The sequence below is a fragment of the Nomascus leucogenys genome, chromosome X (genome assembly GCF_006542625.1).
Source record: "Nomascus leucogenys isolate Asia chromosome X, Asia_NLE_v1, whole genome shotgun sequence".
NCBI lineage: Eukaryota > Metazoa > Chordata > Mammalia > Primates > Hylobatidae > Nomascus > Nomascus leucogenys.
The window spans coordinates 38,244,613-38,254,943 of NC_044406.1; positions in this window are offsets into that span (position 1 = coordinate 38,244,613).

A 10,331-nucleotide genomic window follows, 5' to 3' on the forward strand; every position below is an offset into this window, starting at 1 on the left:
ATCAATTCTCTTCCATTGGTCTATATATCTATCTTTTTGCCAGTAGCACACAATCTTGATTACTGTAATTTTGTAGTAAGTTTTGAAATAGGGAAGTGCAAGCTCAAATTTGTTCTTAATTTGCCAAATTGTTTTGGCTATAATTGTGTATATTTAGGGCATAAAATATGATGTTTATATATATACATATACATATAAAAATGGGCCAGGTGCGGTGGCTCACGCCTGTAATCCCAGCACTTTGGGAGGCTGAGACGGGCAGATCACGAGGTCAGGAGATCGAGACCATCCTGGCTAACACGGTGAAACCCTGTCTCTACTAAAAAATACAAAAAAATTAGCCGGGCATGGTGGCGGGTGCCTGTAGTCCCAGCTACTCAGGAGGCTGAGGCAGGAGAATAGCGTGAACCCAGGAGGCGGAGGGTGCAGTAAGCCGAGATCGTGCCATTGCACTCCAGCCTGGGTGACAGAGCGAGACTCCGTCTCAAAAAAAACCAAATAAATAAAATATATATATGTATATGTATATAAATGGCCACCATAGTGGAACAAATTAACATATCCATTATATCACATTGTTACTCACATTTCTCCCCTGTGGCAAGAGCAGCTATAATCTACTCATTTAGCAAAAATTGTGCGTACAATGGACTATCACTAACTATAGTCTTCATATTGAACATTAGATGTTTTGACTTGTTCATCCTAAATGTCTGCTACTTTCTATTTTTTGACCTACATTTCATTTCCTCCCTGTCCACTCCCCTGCTAGTAACCACTATTTTATTCTCTATGGCCTTTTAAAAAAAGATTCTACATATAAATGAGATCATGCACTATTTTTCTTCCCTTACCTGGCTTATTTCACTTAGCATAATGTTCTCCAGGTTCGTTCATGTTCTGGTAAATAGCAAGATCTTCTCCTTTTTAAGACTGAATAATATTCTGTGGCATAGACATGTATATATGTATACACTCCCCCCAACATGTATATACGTGTGTGTGTATATACACGCACACATACACACACCAGTTTCTTTTTTCGTTCATCCATTGATGGACACCTAGGTTGTTTCCCTATTTTAACTATTGTAAATAATACTGCAATGAACATGGGAGTGCAGATTTCTTTACAAGATGGGGATTTCCTTTCCTTCAGTTATGTACACTGAAAAGGAATTGCTGGTTCATATGGTATTTCTGTTTTTAATTTCTTTCTTTTTTTTTTTGAGATGGAGTTTCGGTCTTGTTGCCCAGGCTGGAGTGCAATGGCATGATCTCAACTCACTGCAAACTTTACCTCCTGGGTTCAAGTGATTCTCCTGCCTCAGCCTCCCGAGTAGCTGGGATTACAGGTGCCCGCCACCACACCGGGTTAATTTTGTATTTTTAGTAGAGATGGGGTTTCACTATGTTGGTCAGGCTGGTCTTGAACTCCCGACCTCAGGTGATCCACCCGCCTCAACCTCCCAAAGTGCTGGGATTAAAGGTGTGAGCCACCACACCTGGCAAAAGCAATACACATTCAGTAGAAACCATAGTTTTTTTTTCTTGAGGAAAACTACAAAATAGTGGTGAAATAAATTGAAGAGGACACAAACAAATGGAAAGACATCCCATGCCCATGCATCAGAATTAACATTGTTAAAATAACTATACAACCCAAAGCAATTTACAGATTCCATGCAATTCCTATCAAAATACCAAGATTATTTTTTACAGAAATAGAAAAAACAACGCTAAAATTTATATGGGAACATAAAAGAGCCTGAATAGTCAAAGCAATCTTGAAGAAAAGGAACAAAGCTGAATGCATCACACTACCTGACTTCAAAATATATTACAAAGTTATTGTAACCAAAACAGCATGGTATTGGTATAAAAACAAATACATCGACTAATGGAACAGAATACAGAGCCCAGAAATATACCCACCTATTTACAGCTAACTGATTTTTGATAAATGTGCTAAGAACATATATTGTGGGAAGAACACTGTCCTCTTCAATGAGGGTGCTGGGAAAATTGGATATACATATGCAGAAAAATGAAACTGCACTCCTATCTTTCACCATATATAAAAATCAACTTCAGATGGATTAAAGACTTCAATGTAAGACTTGAAACTATAAAACTACTAAAGAAAACATAGGTGAATATTTCAGAACATTATCTAGGCAAAGATTTTTATGGCTAAGACCTCAAAAGCACAAGCAACAAAAATAAAAATAGACAGATGAGACTATATTAAACTAAAAAGCTTCTGCATAGCAAAGGAAACAATCAACAGAGTGAAAAGCCAATCTGTTGAATGGGAGAAAATATTTGCAAACTATTCATCCAACAAGGGACTAATATCCAGACAATACAAGGAACTCAAGCAACTCAACAGTAAAACAAGCAAACGATCCCATTAAAATGTGGCCAAAGGACATAAATAGATATTTCTCCATAGGAAACATACAAATGGCCAACAGGTATATGAAATAATGCTCAATGTCACTAATCAGGGAAATGTAAATCAAAACCACAATGAGATATCATCTTATCCTGGTTAGAATGGCTATTATCAAAAAGACAAAAAATAACAGATGCTGGTGAGGATGCAGAAGCAAGGGAACTTTTATACATTGTTGGTGGGAATGTAAATTAGTACGGCCACCATGCAAAACAGCATGGTGATTTCTCAAAGAACTAAAAATAGAACTACCATATGATCCAGCAATCCCACCACTGGGTATTTAGTCTAAGTAAAGATATCAATATATCAAAAAGATACCTGCACCTCCATGTTTATTGCAGCACTATTCACAATAGCAAAGATACAGAATCAACCTAAGTGTCCATTAATGGACAAATGAATAAATAAAAATGTGATATATATACATAATGGAATACTATTCAGGCTTAAAAAAGAGTGAAATCATGCCATTTGCAGCAACATGGATGGAACTACAGGTCATTATGTCAAGTGAAATCAGCCAGGTGCCGAAAAACAAATATTGCATGTTCACACTCGTGTGTGGGAGTTAGAAAAGTTGATCTCATGGAGATAGAGTAGAATGATAGCTCTACAGCCATACCACCATGAATGCACCTGATTTCATCTGGTCTCAAGAGTAGAATGACAGATATCACAGCCTGGGAAGGGTGTGTGGGTAGGGTGGGGGAAGATGAAAAGTTGATTAATGAGGCTGACTGCTGTGGCTCACGCCTGTAATCCCAGCACTTTGGGAGGTTGAGGTGGGCAGATCATGAGGTCAGGAGTTCGAGACCAGCCTGGCCAACATAGTGAAACCCCATCTCTATTAAAAATACAAAAATTAGCCAGGGATGGTGACGCGTGCCTGTAGTCCCAGCCACTCGGTAGGCTGAGGCAGGAGAATTGCTTGAACCTGGGAGGCAGAGGTTGTGGTGAGCCGAGATCGTGCCACTGCACTCCAGCCTGGATGACAGAGTGAGACTCTGTCTAAAAAAAAAAAGAAAAAAAGAAAAGTTGGTTAATGGGTACAAACATACACCTAGATAGAAGAAATAAGTTTTAATGTTCGATAGCAGTGTAGAGTGACTATAGGTAGCAATAATGTATTGTGTAGTTCAAATAGCTGGAAGAGAGCATTTGAAATGTTCCCAACACATAGAAATGATAAACACTTCAGGTGATGGATGCCCTAAATACCCTGACTTGATCATTACACATTCTACACACGTCACAAAATATCACATGTACTTTATAACATGTACAAATATTATATATCGAGTAAAAATTTTTAAAGAAACTAGAATGAAGTAGGAAGGCGACTTTTTAACCATATACCCAAGATTTATTTTAAAGCTATAGTGATTAAAACAGTGTGAGTCTGGTGTGGGAATAGCCAATTGGATTACTGGAAGAGAATAGAAAACCCAGAAACAGGTTCATGGAATTTAGAGTATTATAGAAGTGGCATTTCAAACACTAGGGAAAGGAAAGAATATTCAATAAGTGCTGTTGCAACAACATATTTTTACATGGAAAAAATAAAATTAGATCACTACCTTATATCTTACACAGAAATAAATTCTAAATATATTAAACCTCTAAATGTGAAAAGCAACATTTTAAACCTGTTGAGAGAAAATATATGAGAATTTATGACCTTGGAGCAGGAACAATTTTCTTATCCAAATTATAAAAAGCCCAAACCATAAAGGAAGAGAATCGGTTTGACTTTATTAAAATTAATATTACTGTAAAATAAAAGCACCATAAGTAGATTAATAAGACAAGTGACAGTCTGGGAAAAGATACTCGCAACACATATCTTAGACAAAAAAAAAAAAACAACCTCCAGAATGTATTAAGAATTCCCGTAACTCAATAAGAAAAAGACAAATGAAACTCAACAGAAAAAGAAGCCAAGTAAATGAAAAGACTATTACAGAAAAGGCAAACCAAATGAAAAGGTACTAATACTCACTGAATATCAAGAAATGTACATTCAAATAATGAAACATCATTTCACATTTATTGCATTGGCAAAAATTTAAGTCTTTTGATACAGAATATGTAACAACAGAAACCCTCACACACTGCTAGTGGAAGTGTAAATTGAGACAATCACTTTAGAGAACAATTTGACACTATTTAATAATATAAAAAGTATATTTACCATATTACCCAGTAATTTTACTCCCAGTTATTTTCCCTACGGAAACTCTCCAACATGGGTACCAGGAGAATGTACTAAGATATTCATTCGAGAATTGTAATAGTATAATATTGGATAATGTGGCTGGGTGCAGTGGCTCACATCTGTAATCCCAGCACCTTGGGAGGCCGAGGTGGGCAGATCACGAGGTCAGGAGATCAAGATAATCCTGGCCAACATGGTGAAACCCCATCTCTACTAAAACACAAAAAATTAGCTGGGCATGGTGGCACGCACCTGTAGTCCCAGCTACTTGGGTGGCTGAGGCAGGGGAATCACTTGAACCCAGGAGGCCTAGATGGCAGTGAGCCCAGATGGCGCCACTGCACTCCAGCCTGGTGACAGAGCAAGACTCCTTATCAAAAAAAAAAAAAAAAAAAAAAAAAACGGATAATGTGTAAATGTTCTGAATAAATAGATAAATAAAATGTGGTACACTCCTACAATCAAATACTACATAGCAGTTAAAAGAGATGAACTGGATCTATATATTATCAACATTTGAGTGGAAAAGCAAGTTGCTCAACAATATATATTATGTATATATACAGTCCAAAAGTATTTCTGTAAAATTAAAAAGTACATAATGCAATACTTTATTGCTTACAGAGACATAAATGTGTATAAATAGTATTAAAATATGAAAACCAAATTCACAATAGTATTTACCTTCAGATGTAAAGAGGGAAGTAGGATTGAAAATGAGGGGATAGATGGCCGAATAGGAACAGCTCCGGTCTGCAGCTCCCAGCCTGAGCGACACAGAAGACGGGTGATTTCTGCATCTCCGTTTAAGGTACCGGGTTCATCTCACTAGGGAGTGCCAAACAGTGGGTGCAGGACAGCTGGTGCAGAGCACTGTGCACGAGCCGAAGCAGGGTGAGGCATTGCCTCACTCGGGAAGCGCAAGGGGTCAGGGAGTTCCCTTTCCTAGTCAAAGAAAGGGGTAACAGATGGCACCTGGAAAATCAGGTCAGTCCCACCCTAATACTGTGCTTTTCCAACAGGCCTGGAAAACGGCACACCAGGAGATTGTGTCCCGCACCTGGCTCAGAGGGTCCTATGCCCATGGAGTCTCACTGATTGCTAGCACAGCGGTCTGAGATCAAACGGCAAGGCGGCACCCAGGCTGGGGGAGGGGCGCCCGCCATTGCCCAGGCTTGCTTAGGTAAACAAATCAGCCAGGAAGCTTGAACTGGGTGGAGCCCACCACAGCTCAAGGAGGCCTGCCTACCTCTGTAGGCTTCACCTCTGGGGGCAGGGCACAGACAAACAAAAATTCAGCAGGAACCTCTGCAGACTTAAATGTCCCTGTCTGACTGACAGCTTTGAAGAGAGTAGTGGTTCTCCCAGCACGCAGCTGGAGATCTGAGAACGGACAGACTGCCTCCTCAAGTGGGTCCCTGACCCCCAAGCAGCCTAACTGGGAGGCACCCCCGAGTAGGGACAGACTGACACCTCACTCTGCCAGGTACTCCTCTGAGACAAAACTTCCAGAGGAACTATCAGACAGCTGAATTTGTGGTCTGGCGAAAATCCGCTGTTCTGCAGCCACCACTGCTGACACCCAGCCAAACAGGGTCTGGAGTGGACCTCTAGCAAACTCCAACAGACCTGCAGCTGAGGGTCCTGTCTGGTAGAAGGAAAACTAACAAACAGAAAGGACATCCACACCAAAAACCCATCTGTACATCACCATCATCAAGGACCAAAAGTAGATAAAACCACAAAGATGGGGAAAAAACAGAGCAGAAAAACTGGAAACTCTAAAAAGCAGAGCACCTCTCCTCCTCCAAAGGAACGCAGTTCCTCACCAGCAATGGAACAAAGCTGGATGGAGAATTACTTTGACGAGTTGAGAGAAGAAGGCTTCAGATGATCAAACTACTCCGAGCTACGGGAGGAAATTCAAAACAATAGCAAAGAAGTTAAAAACTTTGAAAAAAAATTAGACGAATGGATAACTAGAATAACCAATGGAGAGAAGGGCTTAAAGGAGCTGATGGAGCTGAAAGCCAAGGCTCGAGAACTACGCGAAGATTGCAGAAGCCTCAGTAGACGATGCGATCAACTGGAAGAAAGGGTATCAGCGATGGAAGATCAAATGAATGAAATGAAGCGGGAAGGGAAGTTTACAGAAAAAAGAATAAAAAGAAACAAACAAAGCCTCCAAGAAATTTGGGACTATGTGAAAAGACCAAACCTACGTCTGATTGGTGTACCTGAAAATGACGGGGAGAATGGAACCAAGTTGGAAAACACTCTGCAAGATATTATCCAGGAGAACTTCCCCAATCTAGCAAGGCAGGCCAACATTCAGATTCAGGAAATACAGAGAACACCACAAAGATGCTCCTCGAGAAGAGCAACTCCAAGACACATAATTGTCAGATTCACCAAAGTTGAAATCAAGGAAAAAATGTTAAGGGTGGCCAGAGAGAAAGGTCGGATTACCCACAAAGGGAAGCCCATCAGACTAACAGCTGATCTCTTGGCAGAAACTCTACAAGCCAGAAGAGAGTGGGGGCCAATATTCAACATTCTTAAAGAAAAGAATTTTCAACCCAGAATTTCATATCCAGCCAAACTAAGCTTCATAAGTGAAGGAGAAATAAAATCCTTTACAGACAAGCAAATGCTGAGAGATTTTGTCACCACCAGGCCTGCCCTAAAAGAGCTCCTGAAGGAAGCACTAAACATGGAAAGGAACAACTGGTACCAGCCCCTACAAAAACATGCCAAATTGTAAAGACCATCGAGGCTAGGAAGAAACTGCATCAACTAATGAGCAAAATAACCAACTAACATCATAATGACAGGATCAAATTCACACATAACAATATTAACTTTAAATGTAAACGGGCTAAATGCTCCAATTAAAAGACACAGACTGGCAAACTGGATAAGGAGTCAAGACCCATCAGTGAGCTGTATTCAGGAAACCCATCTCACGTGCAGAGACACACATAGACTCAAAATAAAGGGATGGAGGAAGATCTATCGAGCAAATGGAAAACAAAAAAAGGCAGGGGTTGCAATCCTAGTCTCTGATAAAATAGACTTTAAACCAACAAAGATCAAAAGAGACAAAGAAGGCCATTACATAATGGTAAAGGGATCAATTCAACAAGAAGAGCTAACTATCCTAAACATATATGCACCCAACACAGGAGCACCCAGATTCATTAAGCAAGTCCTGAGTGACCTACAAAGGGACTTAAACTCCCACACAATAATAATGGGAGATTTTAACACCCCACTGTCAACATTAGACAGATCAATGAGACAGAAAGTTAACAAGGATATCCAGGAATTGAACTCAGCTCTGCACAAAGTGGACCCAATAGACATCTACAGAACTCTCCACCCCAAATCAACAGAATACACATTTTTTTCAGCACCACACCACACCTATTCCAAAATTGACCACATAGTTGGAAGTAAAGCTGTCCTCAGCAAATGTAAAAGAACAGAAATTATAACAAACTGTCTCTCAGACCACAGTGCAATCAAACTAGAACTCAGGATTAAGAAACTCACTCAAAACCGCTCAACTACATGGAAACTGAACAACCTGCTCCTGAATGACTATTGGGTACATAATGAAATGAAGGCAGAAATAAAGATGTTCTTTGAAACCAATGAGAACAAAGACACAACATACCAGAATCTCTGGGACACATTCAAAGCAGTGTGTAGAGGGAAATTTATAGCACTAAATGCCCACAAGAGAAAGCAGGAAAGATCTAAAATTGACACCCTAACATCACAATTAAAAGGACTAGAGAAGCAAGAGCAAACACATTCAAAAGCTAGCAGAAGGCTAGAAATAACTAAAATCAGAGCAGAACTGAAGGAAATAGAGACACAAAAAACCCTTCAAAAAATTAATGAATCCAGGAGCTGGTTTTTTGAAAAGATCAACAAAATTGATAGACTGCTAGCAAGACTAATAAAGAGGAAAAGAGAGAAGAATCTAATAGATGCAATAAAAAATGAAAAAGGGGATATCACCACCGATCCCACAGAAATACAATCTACCATCAGAGAATACTACAAACACCTCTACACAAATAAACTAGAAAATCTAGAAGAAATGGATAAATTCCTCGACAAATACACCCTCCCAAGGCTAAACCAGGAAGAAGTTGAATCTCTGAATAGACCAATAATGGGCTCTGAAATTGTGGCAATAATCAATAGCTTACCAACCAAAAAGAGTCCAGGACCTGATGGATTCACAGCTGAATTCTACCAGAGGTACAAGGAGGAACTGGTACCATTCCTTCTGAAACTATTCCAATCGATAGAAAAAGAGGGAATCCTCCCTAACACATTTTATGAGGCCAGCATCGTCCTGATACCAAAGCCTGGCAGAGACATAACCAAAAAAGAGAATTTCAGACCAATATCCTTGATGAACATTGATGCAAAAATCCTCAATAAAATACTGGCAAACTGAATCCAGCAGCACATCAAAAAGTTTATGCACCATGATCAAGTGGGCTTCATCCCTGGGATGCAAGGCTGGTTCAACATATGCAAATCAATAAATGTAATCCAGCATATAAACAGAACCAAAGACAAAAACCACATGATTATCTCAATAGATGCAGAAAAGGCCTTTGACAAAATTCAACAACCCTTCATGCTAAAAACTCTCAATAAATTAGGTATTGATGGGATGTACCTTAAAATAATAAGAGCTATCTATGACAAGCCCACAGCCAATATCATACTGAATGGGCAAAAACTGGAAGCATTCCCTTTGAAAACTGGCACAAGACTGGGATGCCCTCTCTCACCACTCCTATTCGACATAGTGCTGGAAGTTCTGGCCAGGGCAATCAGGCAGGAGAAGGAAATAAAGGGTATCCAATTAGGAAAAGAGGAAGTCAAATTGTCCCTGTTTGCAGATGACATGATTGTATATCTAGAAAACCCCACTGTCTCAGCCCAAAATCTCCTTAAGCTGATTAGCAACTTCAGCAGTCTCAGGATACAAAATCAATGTACAAAAATCACAAGCATTCTTGTACACCAATCACAGACAAATAGAGAGCCAAATCATGAGTGAACTCCCATTCACAATTGCTTCAAAGAGAATAAAATACCTAGGAATCCAACTTGCAAGGGATGTGAAGGACCTCTTCAAGGAGAACTACAAACCACTGCTCAATGAAATAAAAGAGGATACAAACAAATGGAAGAACATTCCATGCTCATGGGGTGGAAGAATCAATATAGTGAAAATGGCCATACTGCCCAAGGTAATTCATAGATTCAATGCCATCCCCATCAAGCTACCAATGACTTTCTTCACAGAATTGGAAAAAACTACTTTAAAGTTCATATGGAACCAAAAAAGAGCCCGCATCACCAAGTCAATCCTAAGCCAAAAGAACAAAGCTGGAGGCATCATGCTACCTGACTTCAAACTATACTACAAGGCTACAGTAACCACAACAGCATGGTACTGGTACCACAACAGAGACATAGATCAATGGAACAGAACAGAGCCCTCAGAATAATGCTGCATATCTATAACTATCTGATCTTTGACAAACCTGACAAAAACAAGAAATGGGGAAATGATTCCCTATTTAATAAATGGTGCTGGGAAAACTGGCTAGCCATATG